At 40.9% G+C, this 24,565-nt stretch overlaps 1 protein-coding gene across 1 annotated transcript in view; it reads right to left on the minus strand.

Moving 5' to 3' along the window:
• Positions 1-24,565, minus strand: part of KLB (klotho beta) — a 45,608-nt gene that overhangs the window by 13,686 nt on the left and 7,357 nt on the right. The window lies entirely within an intron of this gene.

The following is a 24,565-nucleotide window of genomic DNA, read 5'->3' on the forward strand; positions in this document are numbered from 1 at the left end:
AAATTTTAAAAGCTAATATAAAGGAATAGTATTGGTAAAAAAAAAAGCCCTTGTGGATTTCATTTTAACTTAATTGAACTTTTTTGGGGTTAATTCTACTTTAAGGGTGTGTGGCGCAGGAGGCGTGTCCTATGCCTACATACATTTGCTAGTAGGTGTCCCTCATTCCCATCTCAAAATGTTGGGAGGTATGACTGAAGTGACATATGCGTATGTCTGTAATAATGTTTTTTGGCCAAAGCATCTTATATTTGGAAGCTTACTGTGGTCAAATAAATGCTGTTATATATCATGTCTAACATAAAAGATTTTGTGCTTATCCTTGCATCAGCTTACATGTGTTTAGACCAGTAATTAGATCTATTGATATGTTTTTATATCAGTCTTTGACCATGCTACATATTCAATGCTTATATTGGCTGCTTTATCTACAAAACAAAAATACACAAAACCGCTTTCATATACACCACAGGTAAAAGCCTGCAGTTGTTAATACAATTTGCAACCTTTATTTATTTATTTATTTATTTATTAAAGGCAATTATATAGCGTCGACAATTTACGCAGCTCTTTACATATATATTGTACATTCACATCAGTCCCTGCCCTTAGTGAGCTTACAATCTAAGGTCCCTAACTCACATTCATACATACACATACTAGGGCCAATTTAGACAGGAGCCAATAAATCTACCAGCATGTATTTGAACTGTGGGAGGAAACCAGAGTGCGTGGAGGAAAACTTCACAGGCAAAGGGAGAACATGCAAACTCTGTGCTGTTAGTGCTGTGTCTGGAATTTGAACCAATGACTCTAGTACTGCTTTCTTTATTTTTTACTTTATAAAACTGCACCTGCATAGAGATATGTGCTGCTCGCATAAATTAGACTATACAGTGTAGAGATTAGCACTGATAGATACATAATCACTTTCTGTATGAAGAGGGCAGCAATAGTATACAGAAAAAAGAAAAAAAGGAACTGCGCTGTACCCTAAAACCATATAAATAAACATATGTGTACAAACTAAAAATGGTGAAATACTTTCGCTAATTGAAATAGTACCTGGCTGTTATCACATGTAAATACACCAATACTATAAGCTATAAGTGAACAAAAAACCAGAAAAAAACATGAAAGTAGGAAAGTGAAAAACATTAAGTCCATAAATGAATGGACAGATAGTCCACTAGGTAGTAAGAAGAAGCCTTTGATCGCTGTTCATAAGGATTGGTGTACAAAAGGGGGAAATAGGAAACCACCCAACATAGTGATCCTCCACCACCTGAAGTGCATGCTTACCAGATGATAAGCTTAAATAAGCTTGATCGAATGAGCTGGAAACCAGATGGACCGGGATCTGAAGCGCCACTCTGTGTGTGTACCAGGCAGCAGATGGACTGGGTGAAGTGAGGACCTGGATATCCGACCAGCATCAAAACATTCCTAGGTACCCTTGCCAGTGATATAGATCAGCGCTTTTCGACATTCTTGTAGTCAATTTGTAAATTGACAATGCTATACAAGTACCTCTCCTCTGGAACTTCCTGTCTTTACTCTACATCCTGATGTAGAGTAAATCTGGTTTCCAGCTCATTCGATCAAGCTTATTTAAGCTTATCATCTGGTAAGCATGCACTTCAGGTGGTGGAGGATCACTGTGTTGGGTGGTTTCCTATTTCCCCCTTTTGTACACCGATCCTTATGAACAGCGATCAAAGGCTTCTTCTCACTACCTAGTGGACTATCTGTCCATTCATTTATGGACTTGGTGTTTTTCACTTTCCAACTTTCATGTTTTTTTCTGGTTTTTGGTTCACTTATAGCTTATAGTATTGGTGTATTTACATGTGATAACAGCCAGGTACTATTTCAATTAGCCAAAGTATTTCACCATTTTTAGTTTGTACACATATGTTTATTTATATGGTTTTAGGGTGCAGCGCAGTTCCTTTTTTTCTTTTTTCTGTATTAATGTGGACATCGCACATTTGAGCTGCAGCTTATTATCACTCCTTTGAGCGCGGTGTTTTTTTCTTTTTTCTAGCAATAGTATACAGCATGGTGAATCCCATGGGACATGCATAATGCACACTGTGACTAACAGCTTACTGATTATGACCCAATTAGGCTATGTAAAAAAACATATTATAACTTTGGAAAATTACACCATGACAGTAGCAAATCTATATACACAGTAAAAAAAAAGTCTGTTTCTTTAAAAGAGAAGTAAGGGGTATCAAAAAATAAATCTGATACTCACTCTGATTTATGCAGCATCGATCAGATCCTGCATCTGTCCACCGAGGCCCCTGTGCACTGAGAACTGAGCTATCAAACACTGCTGATTGCTCAGTTCTCCCCTCCACTCTGAGCAGTGAGCAGTGACTGTCAGTCACAGGCTCCCTGTTCTGTCCCTCCAGCACTCACTGGCGCGCTGGGCTGGGGAGAGACAGGAGTGGCTGGCTCAGTCTCCCAGTGGTGCAGTTGAAAGGCTGAACCAGCTGCCAGTACCAGCATATGGGTGGATCCCAACTGTAAAGTCGGGATCTTTCCCCAACCTGGACCGGTTGAAAACAGGAGAACGAACTGCACTCTTGTGATCCATAGAAGAAAAAGTGCAGCAAAAAGTGCCAAATTAAATGGTCTGGGGAAAGGAAGCAGATTAATTAAATACATCTTAGTACTGCTGAGCAAATATAACATGCAGTACAAGCTTTAATTAAGAGACTATTTTAAATTGTTTTGTCATTATGCAATGTATACAGTATAGTTGAGATCTATTGAGAGGGTTATTCTACCCAAAACTGTTTAATTTAGGGAGAGGGGCATTAGAGGCTTGAATTGTACACTGGCTTCTTGTATTTTGCAGGGACTCCTGTATTGAGATCTTCCCATCTGGGAATTGAGTACCCTGTAAGCAGGTTGAAATGCTGGTTAGTGAGAATAAGTGAGGGGAGGGCTCTGCCCAGGTGGGCGCAGGCTGCATGGGAAGAGACACAGACAAGCCCCAGCATATGTAATGTCCAGCTCCAAAACTTCACAGAGCTGCTGCAGCTGTCAGAGAGAGCCTTACCTGCCTGTAGAAACCTTCCACATGTAGGGGGATTGCTTGAACCTGCAATGCACCCTAAACAACACCAGATGCTGGATAATGCCAAGATGGACTCAACCAGTTATGGACTCTTTCCTTTGCAGGTACACTGGCCAAAATTTGAGCCACGGGTGGCCTGCAAGTACTACCCAGCTAGTCAAAGGTCATTTAAAAATTGTCTGAACCAGGTGGAACAGTGCCTCCTATCAAATGCAGCTACTGTTTGACAGGGCTACTGTGTTCAGGCAGGAATGGGTGCTGCAACTAGATCTGTGGTTCATTTTGTTCTGAATAAATATTCAGACTAATTTTTCATTATTCTGAGATTCAGATATACAGTGGGGACAGAAAGTATTCAGACCCCCTTAAATTTTTCACTCATTGTTATATTGCAGCCATTTGCTAAAATCATTTAAGTTCATTTTTTTTCCTCATTAATGTACACACAGCACCCCATATTGACAGAAAAACACAGAATTGTTGACATTTTTGCAGATTTATTAAAAAAGAAAAACTGAAATATCACATGGTCCTAAGTATTCAGACCCTTTGCTCAGAATTTAGTAGAAGCACCCTTTTGATCTAATATAGCCATGAGTCTTTTTGGGAAAGGTGCAACAAGTTTTTCACACCTGGATTTGGGGATCCTCTGCCATTCCTCCTTGCAGATCCTCTCAAGTTCTGTCAGGTTGGATGGTAAACATTGGTGGACAGCCATTTTTAGGTCTCTCCAGAGAAGCTCAATTGGATTTAAGGCAGGGCTCTGGCTGGGCCATTCAAGAACAGTCACGGAGTTGCTGTGAAGCCACTCCTTCATTATTTTAGCTGTGTACTTAGGGTCATTGTCTTGTTGGAAGGTAAACCTTCGGCCCAGTCTGAGGTCCTGAGAACTATGGAGAAGGTTTTCGTCCAGGATATCCCTGCACTTGGCCGCATTCATCGATTGCAACCAGTTGTCCTGTCCCTGCAGCTGGTTTTCTCCACACATACCGCTTAGAATTAAGGCCAAAAAGTTCTATCTTGGTCTCATCAGACCAAAGAATCTTATTTCTCACCATCTTGGAGTCCTTCAGGTGTTTTTTTAGCAAACTCCATGCAGGCTTTCATGTTTCTAGCACTGAGGAGAGGCTTCCGTCGGGCCACCCTGCCATAAAGCCCCAACTAGTGGAGGGCTGCAGTGATGGTTGACTTTCTACAACTTTCTCCCATCTCCCGACTGCATCTCTGGAGCTCAGCCACAGTGATCTTTGGGTTCTTCTTTACCTCTCTCACCAAGGCTCTTCTCCCCCGGTAGCTCAGTTTGGCCGGAGGGCCCGCTCTAGGAAGGGTTCTGGTCATCCCAAACGTCTTCCATTTAAGGATTATGGAGGCCACTGTGCTCTTAGGAACCTTAAGTGCAGCAGAGAGTTTTTGTAACCTTGGCCAGATCTGCGCCTTGCCACAATTCTGTCTCTGAGCTCTTCAGGCAGTTCCTTTGACCTCATGATTCTCATTTGCTCTGACATGCACTGTGAGCTGTAAGGTCTTATATAGACAGGTGTGTGGATTTCCTAATCAAGTCCAATCAGTATAATCAAACACAGCTGGACTCAAATGAAGGTGTAGAACCATCTCAAGGATGATCAGAAGAAATGGACAGTACCTAAGTTAAATATATGAGTGTCACAGCAAAGGGTCTGAATACTTAGGACCATGTGATATTTCAGTTTTTCTTTTTTAATAAATCTGCAAAAATGTCAACAATTCTGTGTTTTTCTGTCAATATGGAGTGCTGTGTGTACATTAATGAGGAAAAAAATGAACTTAAATGATTTTAGCAAATGGCTGCAATATAACAAAGAGTGAAAAATTTAAGGGGGTCTGAATACTTTCTGTCCCCACTGTATCTGAATACCCGAATTACAATATAGACGAAGTTTACCGAATGCTCTTAATGATGAAATGAAATTCATCTGAATTTCCGAAATTCTAATTTAAATTTGAATAGAATTTGACATCCCTGTCGAATTTGAACTGTAAACATATTTCTGATGTGTGTTATTAGAATACCATTTCAAAATAATGCTGTTTTTGTTAAGCCAGAGGTGATTGAACCACTTCAATACTGGGCACTTTCCCCCCTTCTTGCCCAGGCCAATTTTCAGCTTTCAGCGCTGTCGCTTTTTAAATGACAATTGCGCGGTCATGTTTCACTGTACCCAAACAAAATTTTTATCATTTTGTTCCCACAAATAGAGATTTCTTTTGGTGGTATTTGATCAGCTCTGGGTTTTTATTTTTTGCTAAAGAAATAAAAAAAAGACTGAAAATTTAGAAAAAAAAAGTTTTTCTTCGTTTCTGTTATAAAATTTTATAAATAAGTTAGTTTTCTCCTTCCCTGATGGGCACTAATGAGGCTGCACTGATGGGCACTGATGAGGTGGCACTGATGATGGACACTGATATGCAGCACTGATAGGCGGCATTGATGGGCACTCATAGGTGGCACTGATATGTAGCACTGATGGGCACTCATAGGCGGCACAGATGGGCACTCACAGGTGGCACTGATGGGCACTGAAAGGCTGCACTGATTGGTACTTATGGGTGGCACTGATGGGCACTGATAGGCAGCACTGATATGCACTGATAGGTGGCACTGATGGACACTGATGGGTGGCACTGATGGACACTGATAGATGGCACTGATGGGCATCACTGATATGGAGGCACTGCTGATGGGCACTGCTGGTGGCCATGGGTGGCATACCTGGTGGGCATACCTGGCGGGCATCCCTGGGGGTCCTGGTGGCATCCCTGGTGGTGCTGGGTGGGCATCCTGGGGGGGCTTTGCTGATAATCAATCAGCGCAGACCCCCCTGTCAGGAGAGCCGCCGGTCGGCTCTCCTCTACTCGCGTCTGTCAGAAGACGTAAAACAAATTCCGAATACGATTTTTGAATACGAATTGAATGAATCAACTGAATTTAACTAAACTAAATAACTTTACACACATGAACTTTACTGGCATCCCAGTCTTAGTCCATAAAGTTCAATATTGAGTTGCCCACGCTTTACAGCTATAACAGCTTCAACTCTTTTGAGAAGGCTGTTCACAATGTTTAGGAGTGTGTCTATGGGAATGTTTGACCATTCTTCCAAAACCTTGGTGCACTGGTCCAAATCATTTGGTGGAAGGGGATTATGGTGTGCGCTTGTTTTTCAGGGGTTGGTTCCAGTAAAGGGAACTTCTAAGGCGTCAAGACATTTTGGACAATTTCATGCTCCCAATTTTGTGGGAACCATTTGGAGATGGCCCCTTCCTGTGCCAACATGACTGTGTGCACCAGTGCACAAAGCAAGGTCCATAAAGACATGGATGAGAGAGTTTGGGGTGGAGGAACTTGTCTGGCCTGCACAGAATCCTGACCTCAACCTGATAGAACACCTTTGGGTTCATTTAGAGCAGAGACTGCGAGCCAGGCCTTCCCGTCCAACATCAGTGCCTGACCTCACAAATGTGCTTCTGGAAGAATGGTCAAATATTCCCATAGACACACTCCTAAACCTTGTGAACAGCCTTCCCAGAAGAGTTGAAGCTGTTATAGCTGCAAAGGGTGGGCCAACTCAATATTGAATCATACGGACTAAGACTGGGATGCCATTAAAGTTCATGTGCGGGTAAAGGCAGGCATCCCAATACTTTTTGACATGTAGTGAAAATATATATATATAATTTATTTACTTATTTATTTTTACACATTCTGTAAATCATACTATTTTTCAACCTTTTATGGATAAGTGTATTTATGTATATATATATATATATATATATATATATATATATATATATATATATATATATATATATATATATATATATATATATACACATATATATATATATATATCATAGTATTCAAGATAACCAATGGATTTTTGAAATAAGGAAACACAATAAATGTTCTGTACAATTTTGTCTCATTTAGCACCGCTGGCTACTGTTTAATGCTTTGTCTTTATCAAAGCCAAATGTTTGCTTAATACCAAGCAAGCATACCAAATCAATACAAGCGTTAAGATCTCATCTTGTGAAATTCCCATTCCAGCTGACATTTTCCCCACTATGAATGGGTAAATGAGTTTGGTGGTTAATCTAAAACCACAGATAAATACTTGCTTATCACGCATCATACAGAACGTAAGAGTGTGCCAAGAATGATGCTTTGAAAGAGGTTGATTTATAAAGAATTTGCATAGCCATGCACCCAGTGAAAGTGTGTATACATTCATTATGTGCAAATGGGGCAAAATAACTAGTTTAAATAGGCTTTATCCTGTGCTATTCGAATGTAAATCATTGATTTTAAACAGAACATACTACAGTATATTTGACCGCTAGATATAGCCAAGTATCATAGGAATGTCCTATAATGATTAGCTCCATCTAATGGCCAAATGATACAGTATTTTTTTTATTTTATTTATTTATTTCAGGTACTTATATAGCGCCGTCAATTTACGCAGCGCTTTTACATATACATTGTACATTCACATCAGTCCCTACCCTCAAGGAGCTTACAATCTAAGGTCCCTAACTCACATTCATACATACTAGGGACAATTTAGACAGGATCCAATTAACCTACCAGCATGTCTTTGGAGTGTGGGAGGAAACCGGAGTACCCGGAGGAAACCCACGCAGGCACAGGGAAAACATGCAAACTCCAGGCAGGTAGTGTCGCGGTTGGGATTCGAACCAGCGACCCTTCTTACTGCTAGGCGAGAGTGCTACCACTACACTACTGTGCCGCCCCATTTTTTTGTTTAAAATCAAAGATTTACATTCAAACACACAGGATAAAGCCTAGTTACATTCATATGTTGCCCTATTTGCACAGAATAAATATATAGGTTCTCTCACTTGGTAAATGGCTATGCAAATTCTTTATAAAGCGATCCTTAAGGCTATGTTTCCACTATTGTGTCCCCAAAGTCGCGCGATTTTGCCGCGATTTTTACCGCGATTTTACCGCGACTTTTTACCGCGATTTGAAGCAATGCCTGTATCTATGGACCTCAAGTCGCATCAAACTGGGACCAAAGTAGTGCAGGGACTACTTTGAAGTCGCTGCGACTTGAAGTCGCACAGATATGAATGGTACTCATTGGAAATCATGGGATACAATTTGTCATGCGACTTTTCAGTCCCAAGTCGCATGAAAAGTCGCACTAGTGGAAACATAGCCTTAATGTCACATTTACAACTGTTTTACCGCTGATCACTTTTTTTGTATAGAGGTCTAAAAACAGCATATGTGTCCAGATACCAACAAACAGAATGGGAATTTTCTTTTGTTGTCTGCTGTTGTATGCAGTAATGTACAATTTTTCTTTTGATCCTCATCTATTCGTGAAATTTTACTTGAGTACCAAAACATTTTGTTTTAAAATGCAGCCAAATCCTATAACGTATAACCCAGTTTAAAAAAAAATAATTCCTACTGATGTTCTAGGCTTTGTGATTCACGGAATCTTGAGAATGTCTTCTTCTCAGTCCTATTGGGCAAAGCGTCCTTCCTCCCAGTAATATTCCTATTACATATGACTGGGAGGCACAGCCATGGCTGCACAACCAATTCTTCACAGACAACCAGGCAGACACACAAAGGCAGAGAAGGATTTTGACAGCTAACAGCTGTAAGCCTGGAAGGTGCACTGGCTGAAAGCAACAAAGCATGCCTGTTGGAACAGAACAAACAAAATGCTGGATCTTATCTCTGTGGTCAAGCACTGGAGGGACTGGATGGTTGTAGGCTGGGTCTGGTGAGAATACATTTCTTAAAAAGATAAACTTTTAAAAACTTTTAATCCTGAACCAAACATTAAGGATCATTCCTACACGCTAAATTATAGGAATATACTAAGGATAGTTTCACATGAACTTTATATAGATTTTACTATTTTTAATTCCATCCTTGTGGTGGATTTGGTGCAGACTGGTTCACACTAATGTGATTTTGGATGCGTTCCAGAATGCATTGACTCTCATGACAAGTGAAATAGCATGTTTTTCTTTGAAGGCTGTTCACACATATGCAGTCCTAACACGATGCGATTTCAAAAAGGGTCCTGTGCGTGTTTGATGCAATGCAAGTGTGATTCTAAACTCCATGTAGTTGAATAGAAACCGCACTGAAAATGCATAGGTGTTCAATTACAGTGTGATTCCAGTGCATTTTCTTTTTTTCCATATTTTTTTTCCATAGCCCAGTGCATTTTCTAGTACTCAGTGCTCTGTTTAAGTGAGAGAGAGAGAGAGAAACCAGGCCATTAATAAAAAAATGCAGCTCCATCCAAATCGCATTACAAACACATTGGGATCACAGTTGAACTCGCATGAAATCCCAGTGGCTATAATTCTTCAAATCACACTACATAACTCTTCACCGCATCAGTGTGAACCTAGCCTAAATCTGGTATGTAATGTGGCACTAAAGTGGTTATAAACCCAAGACATTTTTTACCTTCATGCATCCCCCGCATTAAAGTTAAAAATGTCCCAGTACTTGTATCACCCCCCCCCCCCCCACCTCCTTATGTACTTACCTGAGTCCTATCTCAATCCAGTGCTGAGCCCACCTGCAATGGCACTGGTCTGTGTTCCTCTCCTAAGAGGACAAAGTGGCAGGAGTGGGAACCAATGGCTTCTGCTGCTGTCAATTAAATCCTGTCAGGAGGAGATAGGGCAGAGCTGTGCTGTGTGTGTCTATGGATGCATGCAGCCCAGTTCAGGAGCAAGTCTGCAGGTGTGCCCCCATAGCAAATGACTTGCTATGGAGGCATACACAGAAGAGGAAGAGCCGAGAGTGCCGGTGGGGGACCCCAGAAGAGGGGGATCGGGGCTGCTCTGTGCAATACCATTGCGCAGAGCAAGTAAATATAACATAATTGTTATTTTAATTTTAAAAAATTACCTTTACAACTTCTTTAATGCATAATGCCAGATTATCATGGAAATGATCATTAAACCTCAAACGAATCTTCCTTTAGTTGAATGATAGCCTTGTATGGTTATATAGTATCCTCATATGGTAGGCAGGTACCACTCAGTGCTTAGAGACCACACTAGCTCACTGAAGTGGGGCTCTAGCATATCCTGTAAGTCCCATAAAATAAATGTATAGAAGCTTGAAAAATGATTCTTAATAGTTGCTGATGCACCTGCAATGGAGGCCCACAAAAGTTACCAGCAGGATCAAACAAGTCCCTTAATGAGGAAGTAAAGTCTTCCTCTTTAAGTGTACCTACAGGTAAGCCTATAATAAGGTTTAGCTATAGGTACTGTAAATATCTCCTAAACTTGCACCACTTAGGAGATATTTACTATATACACTGCTGCCTAATCAGCGCATGCGCACTGAAAGTGCCGTTTCTTTAGGGCTCGTGCCGTGATTGGCGGCACCCGTCGCATGCCCGGGAGTGGTGTAATTGCGGCTCGGGCCAATCACAGCGCCGGAGCCCGCTAACCTGGAAGTAACTCCAGTGCCGATCCAGGGCTTCGTTCTAAGGTAAGTTTTTCATAATATGCTAGTATGCTCATTAAGCCTTTGTCTTTGTTTTTTTTGGGGGGATTTTTTTTGGAGGTTTACAACCTCTTTAAGACATTTTCATTTTAAATAACATTTTTACCTAATAAACATGACCTTCAAAGATATTTAGAGGAGTATAATCATGATGGAGAACCTGCAAGGGGATCTAAGGGTCTATACGGGGGGTCAGCAACCAGTAGATCGCAGACAGGTGACTGGTAGATCGCAGTCCGGGCTTGCTGACTCTCCATCCCAGAGCATCAAACAGAGTGCAATGCAGAGGGACTACTTGTAAAGTTGGAGCTGTAGTAGGGTGTAAGAGCCACATAAGCTGATGACTCCTCTGTAGTACTGGCTCCTGTCCCGAGTGATACCAACTGCACTCCACCTCTTATCCCGGCTAGCGGTCTCCAGAATGGTCCCAGCAGCAGGAAAAAAGATCTTCAGATCAGTGTGAAGCAATACACTGGGCATATTAGTATACGGCTGTTTTCACACTGATACACTGTGGTTTACCTACACCACGGGTACAGTGCAGTGTACTTGCACTTAGACATAGACTTCTACTATATCCTGCTGTTTTACCACTCCCCAACTTTACGTGTGATAAAGCCCTAAGGGTGCTGCTGCCAAATGCAACTAAGGGCTCATTCACAAGTGTAGCAGCACTGCTGCTTCTCTGAAAAGCGATCTGAGTGTGTGTTGACAGGTGGTGAGGAGGCGATATGTTGCCTCCTCACCACCTGATTTAAACCCATGATTGCCGTGCACTGAACGCGATTGTGACACAGTAGTATGGCAATTAGAGGTTTAAATCAGGTGTGAGGAAGAGACACTGTGCCCGGTGATCTTTGACTTCTCCCGTGTTGCTTAGGGAAATCTGTAAATTTGGCCTTGTGTTTAAAAAATTAGGTCCTACTAGATCACTTTAGGCTGTCCCCTTTTGTATGTGTAGCTATGTAAAACTTAAAAAATAAGTACCTATACTGTTTAAAATCCAATAATACACTGTCTCACCCTGCTCTGCACATGCTCATTATTTTTTGATACTGTGCCAAATTTGTAGAGGCTGATCTGCTGACAGCATAAAGATTTACTGTTGCTCAGGGGCTCTGGGCTTCAGCAAAATGGCAGCCTCTTGTAAGAAGAACCAGGAACAATGCTGTAGACAATTTACAGCACACAATAATTTTGGTAGTATAAATATTAATGTGGAATGTGTGTTCCTTGCTAAAGAACATTGGGGGTTATTTACGAAAGGCAAATCCACTTTGCACTATAAGTACTCTGCAAGCGCACTTGGAAGTGCAGTCATGTAAATCTGAGGGGTAGATCTGAAATGAGGGGAAGCTCTGCTGATTTTATCATCCAATCATGTGCAAACTAAAATGCTGTTTTTTTATTTTCCTTGCATGTCCCCCTCAGATTTACAGTGACTGCACTTCCAAGTGTACTTGCAGGGCACATGTAGTGCAAAGTGGATTTGCCTTCAGTAAATAACCCCCATTGTGTTTATCAAGTTGTTATTTTGTGTAAAGTTCCACTTTAAAAACCCTTTCATTTACCCATTAATACTGGAACAATTTTTAAATAAGTGCACAGAGTACGTTGGAGTGAGAAACATATTAGTGCAGCAGGTGCACACTCAAGGTTCACTGATATGCGTTAGTTTGCAGGCAGTACATAAGCCTTTCTTAACATGTCTGAGTAGAAGACAAGGAATACTGGTTTGCATACAGTACTTATACCTAATATTCCCTAAACAAGGCTGACAAACATTGGGGCTGATTTACCAAAGAAGTTGAAAGTCTTCATGCAATAGATTGAAGATTCACTTCAGTTAAAGAGGTTGTAAACCTCTGAAAAATAAGAAAATAAAAAACCCTGCAAGATAAAGACATAATGAGCTAGTATGCATCGCATACTAGCTCATTATGAAATACTTACCTTAGAACGATGCCCTGCAGTGCCGCCCGCACTCCGCTCCCACGGCCGACATCTTTCCCGGAGTTACTGCTGGGTTCACAGGCTCCGGCGCTGTGATTGGCCGGAGCCAAGAAGACGTCACTACACGGGTCCTGAAGAAGCGGCACCATCGGGCAGTTCCTTCAGTGCGCATGCGCCGATGACATCTGCAGCAGTGTATATAGTAAATATCTCCTAACCCATGCAAGTTTAGGAGATATTTACAGTACCTATGGGTAAGCCTTATTATAGGCTTTCCTGTAGGTACAACTAAAGAGGAAGACTTTATTTCCTCTTTAACCAATTATTTGAAAAGCAAATTATGGAAATGATATATGACATCTTGTCTAATATTTATAAGGTATTGAGTATGTTTGGTTTCAGCTGCTACTCCCGTCTCCATTAGACTGTGTTAGACACAGTGTTTTACATACATATATCACTATAGAGACTAGTGATCTATCTTGAATAGCATTCATCAATACTCAGTGACACTTTGCAGACCTCTAAACACACTCCTACACATTTTCTAAAGGTCTTTCGGTAGCCTTTGGGTAGGTAAAAAAGGACGGATCCTGTTTCAGCAGTTTCATTTTGTTTTTAAAGGTTTTCAAGTAAGAAAAGAAAAAAAAAACAAGGTAACAATATCGTATACAGTAATTAACCTTTAGCATCAGAAGTATACGGGTTAATAAGGACATCAGGAATGGACATACCTCCCAACTTTCCAAGATGGGAATGAGGGACACCTATCAGCAACAGTATGCAGGCATAGGACACACCTTTTGTCACGCCAGAATTATACAAAAAAATAAGATTGGTTAAACCCAAAAGTGCTTATTTTACCACTACTATTCCTTTATATTGGCTTTTGGAATTTACAAATGCAGCAATTTAGAAATCAGATGAAAGGTTTAGCACTGGGAAACGCATTTTGATAGCTAAAAAGGGCATTTTATATACAACTATATAGATCAGACCAAAATGAGCGACAAATGAGGAGGAATGAGGGAAAGAGGGACATTGCTCGAAATCAGGGACAGTCCCTCGAAATCAGGGACAGTTGGGATTTATGTCTATATTATAGCCCAGCAATGGTTAAGGAAAATTGTGCTGAGGGAGCCAACACCTGGAAGTCCATTATTGCGGTGAAAGGCAGCCCAAACTCTAATATTCAACAACGCAACAGGTGCCCTTCAATGTGATCCAACAGTTTGACCCGGCAAAGGGGTCAGGCAAGGCTGTACCCATCCACCAGGTCAGGTGATATTAACCATACTCACTCAGCTATAACCTAGGTGACAATCTTAACCACTTCAATCCCGGCACTTTTACCCCCTTCTTGCCCAGGCCAATTTTAAGCTTTCAGCGTGGTCATACTTTGAATGACAATTGCGCGATCATGCAAAACTGTACCCATACAAAATTTTTATTATTTTGTCCACACAATTAGAGGTTTCATTTGGTGGTATTTATTCACCAGTTTTTTTTTTTTTTTAATCTTTGCTAAATAAAGGAGAAAAAAACCTGAAAATGTTGAAAAAAAAACACGTTCTTCGTTTCTAATAAAAATTTTGCAAATAAATAATCTTTCTTCATAAATTTAGGCCAAAATGTATTCTTCTGCATTTGTTTGGTGACAATAACCCAAATCACTAATAACCCAAATCACTAATCACTATAATAGTTAGTCTGTAGGAAAGTTATAGAGTCCACAAACTATGTTATATCTCTAAAAATTGATCAATCCTGATATACTGACGACTCTCGATCATTTCTTGATGCCCAAAAATGTCAGGACAGTACAGATATCCCCCCAAATGACCTCTTTTTGGAATGTAGACAGTCCAAGGTATTTAGTAAGAGACATGGCAAGTTTTTTTTAAATTGTAATTTTTTGTCATAATTGTTTGGAAAATTAAGAAATTAATTTTTTTTGTTTTTACATACTGACGCCAGTGTCATATACCTGGTGTGCCAGTGATCAGGACCACTGACTGGTGACAGTACGAATAAAAAAAAAAAAAAATCTATTTTTTTTTTTATTATATTTTTTTTCTTTTTTTTTAACGATTTTTTTTAACACACTTTGAAGTGTGAAGGGACGTGATCAGCATTTTTTTTACACATTATTTATGTTTGTTTATAGCAATGAATTTCATTGCTACTGTACAGTATATGCAAGCATTTTACTGAATGAAATCTATTCATTCAGTTTGTTTTGTTTTGTGATAAGCTGTGATTGGCCACAGCTGATCACATGGCATAGATGGGCTGTGATTGGCACAGTCTGTACCATGTGATCACTGTGACCAACCACAGCTAGCAACACAATTGTACACAATGGATGGCTTGAAAGGAAGCCATCCATTGTTTACAACTGTCATGTGACCTGTTGTGATTGGTTACAGCGGTCACATGGTATAGGCAGTGTACACATTAGCAGTAGGATCATCTATTAGGGTTATAACACCCTCCCCCATATCTGTCACGTTAGGTAACCTCCTGGGGGTTCAAACAAGGAAGACGCCACTCCAGGCGAGCAGTCACTACAGTCCGAATGCACTGGGTGCAAGCCACCTCCTGGGCCCCCCCCCCCAAAAAAAATACTATAATCGAGTTTAATTCCATCTTAGGGGCCCATTCACACTGTTGCATTTTAACGTACACATTGCAATGTGCTAAAACTCATGTGCCCAACTTCCCCATAATAAAAATAGTGCCTGTTACCATCTCTATAGCCATAAAAGTCAGCGGCAACACAATGGCTGTTAGCCCTATCTACTACAAACACTAAATTCAAAAACACATTGGAAATGTTGGAGGGCAAAAATGTGCATTTTTTTAGACACATTTTTGCTGCCCGCTAACTGCCACCTTAAAGAGGAGGTCCAGCCTGGGCAAAAAAATTCAAAGTCAGCAGCTGCAAATACTGCAGCTGCTGACTTTTAATATTAGGGTATTTACCTGTCCAGGGAGCCCGCAATGTCATCACCCCAGCCGATTTTCGGATCAACTCCTGAGTGCTGCCGCCGCCATTCCTGGTAAGGGAACGCGGCAGTGAAGCTGGTTCCCTACTACACATGCGCGAAGCTCGCTGTGCTTTCTAATTGGCCCGGCAGTGGGGGAAGGAGAAGGGGGGGCCAAACTTCCGGGGGATTGGTCCATTCCCCCCTCCCACCGCAAAGGTGTCAAATGTGACACTGGAGGGGGGAGAAAGTGTATAAGCAGAAGTTCCACTTTTGGGTGGAACTCCACTAAAAGCTGCATTAGGCAGCGGATGGGGATGTTTTCATGCCGCGGAAGTGATGCTTCGCTTCACGGTCACAGCAGAGTTGACCCAACGTGTCATTCAGCCAGTGGCAAGCCCACTGAAAGCTACACATGCAAGAGCAAAACAAACGCCCCACAACCGCGTGCAATGCACATGACACATGTCTAAATCTACCCTAAGGCTTGGTTCACACCTCTGCGTGTGGCTTCGGGTGCGGTAATCGCATCTTTTCCCACACCTGCAATCACCTGCAACCAAATTGCATTGTTCTTAGCAGACACGCAGGGCTACCATTCATTCTGAATCCCCCACCCCACGCATGTCAGCACGCAGCGTGTTTTTGGGTGCTGGAACCACAGGAAAATCGCATGGTCAAAAAGACTACGATTTCCCTAGCCGCGTTTTTTAAAAGGTGCATGCACCTTTTTTTTGCGGAAATGCAGGCACAGCAGCCCATTCATTTGAATGGGCTGCAGTGCCTGCGCAAACACGGCCTGCACAAAACACGGGAGTGTGCACCTAAGGTAAAAAGAAAAATGTCTATCTTTAGATCCTACAAGTTCAGCCTTGTAATAGTATTCATTTAGTTGGGTGGCTGAGCCAGTGACTGACCACCCAACAAGAAATAAAAGATAGTAAATTAAAGGAATTCTAACATTGTCGGACGTAATGGACTTTGGTATACGGCCAGTGCTCAGATGAAACAAGCTTTCAGAATACAGGTGAAGGTCTGTTTATATTAGCTGTTGCTTACATCCTTGAAAAGCATTTAAACAGACATGTAGCTGTGTGTAGGTCTTCCCATAATCAGTACCAAAAAGGACAAAATAATCTGTCATAGTTAATCATGTATAGATGGCCAGGCTGGTTTTTATGAACAAGGAGCTGATCTGAATTGCACTGATTTGTACAATGTGGATATCTTTAGACCTTTGGGGGAATGCATCAGAGTTAGCACCAATTTAAGTTTCTGACCTTTGGTGGTCAGCCTTGCATGACCTTCAACCATTCTCAGTGCATGCCTGGCTTTTCTATAACCAATAATAATATAAGAAGTTTGGTTTGCAGCAGCATGGCAGTTGATCTCTGTGCTGCTGAGTGATATCATCAATCACAGTGAATCACAGTGTACTGAGGGCTATTGTCACTGACACATCACCATTTTTTATCACAGCCATTCACACACTGCCAGTGCACACTATTATCAGTAAAATCTCCCTCTTCACTCTCATAGAGAAGGTCTGTTAAATAATAAAAAGAAAATAATGTGGGTTTTTTTTGCATATATTTTCTGCTGTTAAATAATTAAATAAAATCATGTTTGTTTTTTTTTTTTTTTTTTGCATATATTTTCTGCTTATTTACTATATTGAGGGCTAAATTAAGAAAAAAAAATTCATCTGTAGACAACAGGTTCATGGCTTATTGTTACATGCTTACAGTGTTAATAGTATACAGAGGAGTGCAGCGCATATCAGGGCTCAAAAAAACATAACAGATATGATAAAAAGTCCATATAAATCCAAAAAACAAGAACAGATGGTGGACTAACAGTCCCAGCAGGCAGAGATTCCACGTGATAAAATTTCAATGCAAGAACCTCCACCTCCAGAGCAATCACTTCACTCACCTCTAAGTGTGGACCACTGACCTAACAGATGGTCAACGCATGTCCCATACGGGTATAACCTCCAGATAGGGTCCACCGACCAAGATCCCAAGGGGTAAGTATGGTAAGAGAAAAGTGCCCACCGGTATTGCAAGATTTTATTTATAAAGAATAGCTACTCACAGGGGCTTCAATATACAGCGCATAACAGAGCAGACACTGAGGGTATAGATATTCAGGATGGCAGCGGGTGACATCAGGATGTGGCTCCTCCCCCATATGCGTTACGTTCACAAGAACTTTGTCAGCCCCACTAATGATAAGAGGTGGTGTGCCAGGAGAGGTTTGCTGGATGCTAATTTGGCCCTCCTTTCCCAGTGCCCAATACCAGCCGGGTGACCCTGTAACCTTACTAGAATTTTCAGTAGCTTTGGCAGGCTCAGTGCTGGCCGCCATGCTAGTAGCGGCCTCCCTATGTGACCTTATGTATTTCTAAGCTGATGTTCAATGAGGTCATTATCACCGAGGTGTCCCTAACTCCCCAATAGGGAAGACCCTTATATTATTGCATAGCAACACGACCACCATTGTTCTCCCTTCCTTTTACCTTATTTCTTGGTTTGTTTATATGTACCTATTTTTTGATACATGTCTATTTTGGCTTTAGTTTTTGACTATCTGGAAGTGTTTGATATGACATGTTATTTTGTCCTAAATAGAGATTATACAAAAAAATAATAAAAAAAACATTGTAACAGTATTATTATAATATGTGTTGTTGTATTGCTTGACGCTGATGCAAACGTAGGCCTCATTCATATGGACAAATCAGCCATGGTATGGCAAGTATTCTGTGGATATCTGTGGCCAGGAGCCCAGGTGTTTGCATCCAAAGCCAATCATCTGTCATTGTATAGGTTATTCTTACAGCTGGTAGCATGGGTGGTAGATGGACCTAAAGTCACATTCTGATTTTAGGTCCACTTTAGATGTTACGGGTCTTGGTAGAGGTTGGGTACATTTTATTTTTAGAAATAGCTGAGGGACAACATTTGAACTTGTTTCAAGCACTAAAAACACCACAACAAGAACAATCTTAACTAGATTGCCAGGATAAATCATTTGGAAATAAGCAGGTCATTCATGTCTGCTGGCACCCTAGTTGGGCACATTTTGAAGCATATTGACAAAAATGAAGATATTGGTTAGAATACAAGTTGAGACTGGCCAGCACTGACTCGAACAAGGTAAATATTGGGTGTCCCTGACACAAGTCCATCATGCATATGAGATAGAGGTCAAGGATAACACTATTGACTGCTGTAAACATGAGATGACAGTCATTCAGTCCAACTGTTTTCAGCCTGATTAGGTAACATCCCTTCTATGGTTGAAGGCAATCACTCCACAGTCACAAGCTCTCTTGGGGAACATTGATTTTGCAGGTTAGAAAACTTGTCTTGTTTTTCATTATTGCTGTCGTCCTCTGCATCAACGTAAACTTAATGGTTTCCAAAGCCAACCTTTTCTCATTTACGGAGTACTCTGCAGTTCTTAGCAGGTGTGTTTCCAAGGCAGTTGGATAACTGCTGTACATCCAACCACTCTCAAATGTCTTTGTGTCTATGAACAGTCTAAAAGTACCCAAAGACTCGAGACTGCTTTTGAACAAATTAACTATTGTGTAACATACAATGCCAAATTTTTTTGCTTTGTTTAATAAATACTTGTTTTCTCCTTTCCTTGTCATTTGTTGCATCTTAGCATTGCTGATCTCCTGTGGTCTATATGCAGCCACTTCCTGCCACACATAAGCACTTCCTGTTCCTTGCCTGTGCAATTTGCATCTGTGCAGCCACTCTCCACTGGTAGAGTGTGTAATATGGGGTAACAATGCAGGAGATCTATTAAAGACAGAGAATTGTAACCTATAACAGGAGGTGCCTGTACAGGAGACCATCATGGCAGGATTAGTAAGTATTCTTAGCTTTTTATGGCTGATTACTCAGAATGAGCATCATGGATGGTAAAAATAAAAGCAACCTGTTCTTCAGTACTACTACCTAGCTTCACATGTGACAGGATTTTTTATATATATATATATATATATATATATATATATATATATATATATATACTGTCTGTATATATATATATATAAATAAATAAAACTCTAACTAAGTGATAATCATAAAATATGTAAAACACCAGCAACCAAAATCACTGCTGCTCTTAACCCTAAAACGTATAATAAAATAAATGAAGTCTATAATACTTTTTTTAATAAAAACATATAGTACATAAAGGTATAAATACAAAGGTGTCCTGTGTTAACTTGAAAAACCAATTCCATTTGTGATACAACATGTTCAATAAACACATGTGAAAAGAAACAAAGTGTCCACCTTAAATTGTGCATTCACTATATCTCCAAGTTTGGATTGCTTGACCATTCGCCATATGCATTTCCTGCTGTTTGGTGTTACCATGTAATGATGTAACATATATGTATATTTAGCTATTTTTATGTCAACTATGGTTCAGCTCAATGCAATGTTTTTATCCTGATTCCACTATGTTTGTAATATTGTCATTTTTATTTGCCATTATGTAATACATTTAGAGATTTATTATTATGTGTATTACTGATTTTTCCAGAGATTGGCCTTGTTTAAAGTCCCCTTGACCATTGTTTTCTCTTGTTCTTTCTCCAGAAAAGGCACACAAACTCAAGCTGTCTCTAATAGCATGGATGGCTGCTCAGGACCAGGGCCCGTTCAAGGATTTTTGTCTATACCGGCGAAGGTGCATTTTGGGGGTGGAGCTAATGGAGCAGCGGTTGCTGGGAAGCCGGCGGTCCTAGCAACCACAACTGCTAGTCTCCTGTCACAGCCACCTTCTTCTATGGTGATCTCTACCATCCCATGACAAATACCGATGGCTGCTAAGGCTGCTGAGGCTGGGGCTCTGGTGTTCAGGGGAGCAAAACGGGAAAGGAAGACAGCTATTCTAAAAATCTGAATCCCCAGATTGTTATTTTACCGCCCGCCCTATCCTGGCACCCTAAGCTTCTGCTCAGGACTCTAAACTGCAGTGTCTCCCCTGTTCAATAGAGTTCAATAGAGTAAAAGTAGGCTCAAGCTGTCTCTCAAAAAAAAAAAAAAAAAATTTTTTTTAAATTTTAAAAAATTTCTGCCTATGTGGATGGCTATTCCAGACTCCAAAGAAAGATGGTTCACCTACAGACAGGAAATTCTCACATAATGCAATACATTTTTATAAGGTAATGTATTGAAATAACTATTATACTTACCAATAACAAGTGAATAAAAGCAGGTATCGAGACACAAATCCCCTTGTAAACCTAAAGCACTGTGCACACAGGAGTTCACAGCCTTTGTAATGGGACTACTCCTGTGTACAAAGCCATTTTATTTTACTGGGGACTGGATCAGGTTTATATCTTGATGCCTGCCTTTATTCACTTATTTGTGAGTATAGTAATTATTTTAATAAATGACTTTATACAAATTTTACACTATGTGAAATTTTTATATCTGTGAACGAATCATCCTCCTTTGGAGTCTGGAACAGCCATCCACATAGGCAGAAAAGGATTTCTTGAGAGATAGCTTGGGCCTGGTTTCCCTCTATTGAGAAGGGGAGACACTGCAGTTTGGAGACCTGAGCAGCCATCTGTGCTACCAGAGGAGGATTCCTTGTGAGACAGCTTGAGCTTGTGTGCCTTTCCTTGAGGAAGAAAGGCATTTTGGAGCCCTTTCACACTAAGGCGCTGCAAAAACTGCCCATAAAATGTCAGTCCCTTTTAGGGTGCATCGCTTTTCAAGCGCTTTTGAGGCAATAGGAGTGACAACATGACCTTAAAAAAAAGAAAAAATAACTATTTTGCGGCACTTTTAAAGTGCTTTTGCAGCGCTTTCGGGCACTTTTGAAGCGCTTCCCATTCATTTCAATGGAGAGGAGTGTTTTTGGGACACTTTTTTAAGCGCTCCAAACATGCCCCAAAGATGCTGCTTGCAGGACTTTTTTCACTGCCCCACCAGCGCACCGACCCAGTGTGAAAACAATGAAATTAATGGAAAGCAGTTTTCAGGAGCTTTTCAGGCGCTATTTTTAAAGCAAAAGCACCTGAAAAGCACCTCAATGTGAAAGGGATCTAAGGGTGCTTTCACACCGAGGCGTCGGCAAAGCGCCGCTATTCTTAGCGACGCTTTAACATCGTTTTAGTGGTGCTATTCGGCTGCTAGCGGGGTGCTTTTAACCCCCACTAGCAGCCAAAAAAGGGTTAAAACCGCAGGCGCTATTTATAGTGCCTGTAAAGCGCCTCAGTGTGAAAGGAGTCTTATGCCACGTACACACAGGTGGAATGTCCGACAGAAAAAGTCCGACGGAAGCTTTTCATCGTCTATTCCGATCGTATGTATGCCTCATTGGAATTTTTTTTTTTTTTTTAAATTCTGACAGACCTAGAAATGGAACATGTTCTAAATATTTCCAATGGAACCAATTCCTATCGGTAAAACCGCTCGTCTGTATGCTGTTCCGACGTACCAAAAACGACGCATGCTCTGAAGCAAGTACGAGACGGAAGCTATTGGCTACTGGCTATTGCACTTCCTTTTTCTAGTCCCATCGTACATGTTGTACGTCACCGCGTTCTGGACGGTCGGACTTTGGTGTGACCATGTGTAGGCAAGACCGATTGAGCGGAATTCCGTCAGAGTTCCGTCAGAGAAACCTTCGAAGTTTATTCCAATGGCAAAACCGGTCGTGTGTACAGGGCATTAGTCTGTTGAGTGTTAATCTGATTATTCTGATGAAAGGGATCACTGTGGATTGTTCTGGTGTGGTGAACAGGAAGACAATCACAGGGTGAAAAGTTTTTTGTTGCAAGATGCATTATATTTTTTCACAGAAGAGAGCAATGAAAGTTTGATGACACTTTGTTTCTAATTGCATTTGCTTATTAAACATTTTGTATCACTATTGAATTCGTTTTTTCATGTAAGCACGGGACACCATTGTATTTTTTATCTTTCTGCATGTTTTCATTGACACAATGTTATTCAGATCACTTTAACTGTTCGTTTTTTTTATTGTGAGATATATACCACTGCACTGTACTATATGGGGCATTATAAACTTCATTTTTTTTTAATGCATATATGCTGCGGTAAGAAAGGTAGGCCCAGCTGCCACAGTTATGTTTCCACAGCAGAATGGTGTTGTGTTCTGAGAGCGGGCTCACGTTATATAGAAGCCGTGCCGCCTGGGAAATAAGGCCCACTTAAAGGGCCACTGGGAGGCAGTGCAGCTTCTGTATGAAGTGAGCGCACTCTCAGCACAGAACCTCATAACGCAGCGGCAGGATATGTGTGATTGGCAAGAGGCTAAAGAAACTACCTATGTAGTACATATGAAGCTAGGTAGTAGTACTGCAGAATAGGTTAAACCAAAGAAAAAACAGCTCTTATTTTTACCATCCACTGTGCTCGTTCTGAGTAACCAGCAGAGGAAATCTGTATTGTTGTTGCCTTCTATATGATTTTCAAACCCACAGCTTGAGGAAGCAGACTATGAAGGTACCTCTATGTTTACATGCTTGTGGAACGGAGCGGTTCACTTAGATGTAAGATAATTATCACCTGGTCTAGTCAACAATAATTAAATAAGAAAACGACTGTTTGTCTGCATACATGGGCTCCTTTTGATCTGTCCCAACATTTCCAAGATGACAGATCTTAGCTGCCTTCAGAGAAGTCTGCACAGGGCATAAACATACTCAGCTGATATTATTTGCCTATAGAATAATGCTGTGTACACATGACCGGACTTTCCGGCAGAAAAGGTCCGACTGAATCATTCCGTCGGACATTCCGATCATGTGTGGGCTTCATCGGACTTTTTCTTTCTAAAATTCTGAGGGACGTAGAAATAGAACATGTTTCAAATCTTTCCGACGGACTCAATTCCTATCGGGAAAACCGTTCGTCTGTGTGCTAGTCCGACGGATCAAAAACGACGCAAGGGCAGCTATTGGCTACTGGCTATTGAACTTCCTTTTTTTAGTCCCATCGTACATCATCGCGTTCTAAACGAACGGATTTTGGTGTGATCATGTGTAGGCAAGTCCGTTTCAGTGAAACTCCATCGGAACTCCGTCGGAAAGACTGTCAGAGTCTACTCTGACAGAAAGTCCGGTCATGTGTATGCGGCATAAGAGTTCTGATTCATTGACCAATCATCTAGCCTCCTTTTTTGTGTCTCCAGGTACATTTTACCTTTAAAGGGTAACTCCACTTTCGTGGGGGAAAAAAATAGCAAATAAAGAAAAAATAATATAGCATGTACAATTGCGATACAAGTCATATTGTAATTGAATGTTATTAAAAATTACCTTTCCTTTTCAATCTGCAGCTGCTGTAATTTTCTATAAATGCAATATGGCTACATGGAGTTGTTCTGTACACACAATGTGTACAGAACGCCCCCCAGAAACATAATTCCTGCTTGTGTGATTGGCTCACCAATTTTCCCAGAAGTCTGCCTAAGACGCAAGTCAGATTTCAGGCATCCCCTGCAACAAAAATGTCATTTTTGGTGAGGTATTTCCAATAGGAACACATCTAAAGGGATGCCGGCCCAGCAGCTTTCCTGCAGCTGCTAATTGATAATTATGAAACCACTCCCATTAGACCCACTTAGAACAGAGGCACAGACAAACACATATGGATTTTTTCAGAATAACAAAAGGTAGGAAATCTGCAACAAAGGTTGTTATAATCCTTGCAATGTACATAGACCACCCAGGGGGGAATGATTTTTCTCAAAAAAAGTGGAGTAACATTTTAACCACTTGCCGCTCGCCATATAGCACAATGACAGCGGCAAAGTGGTTTCAATATCCTGACCAGACATCATATGATGTCCAGCAGGATATCAAGCCACTGCGCACCCCCGGGGGCGCGCATCAAGGCGATCGTTGTTGCAGTGTGTCAGTCTGACATAATGCAACACCGATCTAGGTAAAGA

Source organism: Aquarana catesbeiana, linkage group LG01 (genome assembly GCF_042186555.1).
Source record: "Aquarana catesbeiana isolate 2022-GZ linkage group LG01, ASM4218655v1, whole genome shotgun sequence".
In the NCBI taxonomy this organism is placed as follows: Eukaryota; Metazoa; Chordata; class Amphibia; order Anura; family Ranidae; genus Aquarana; species Aquarana catesbeiana.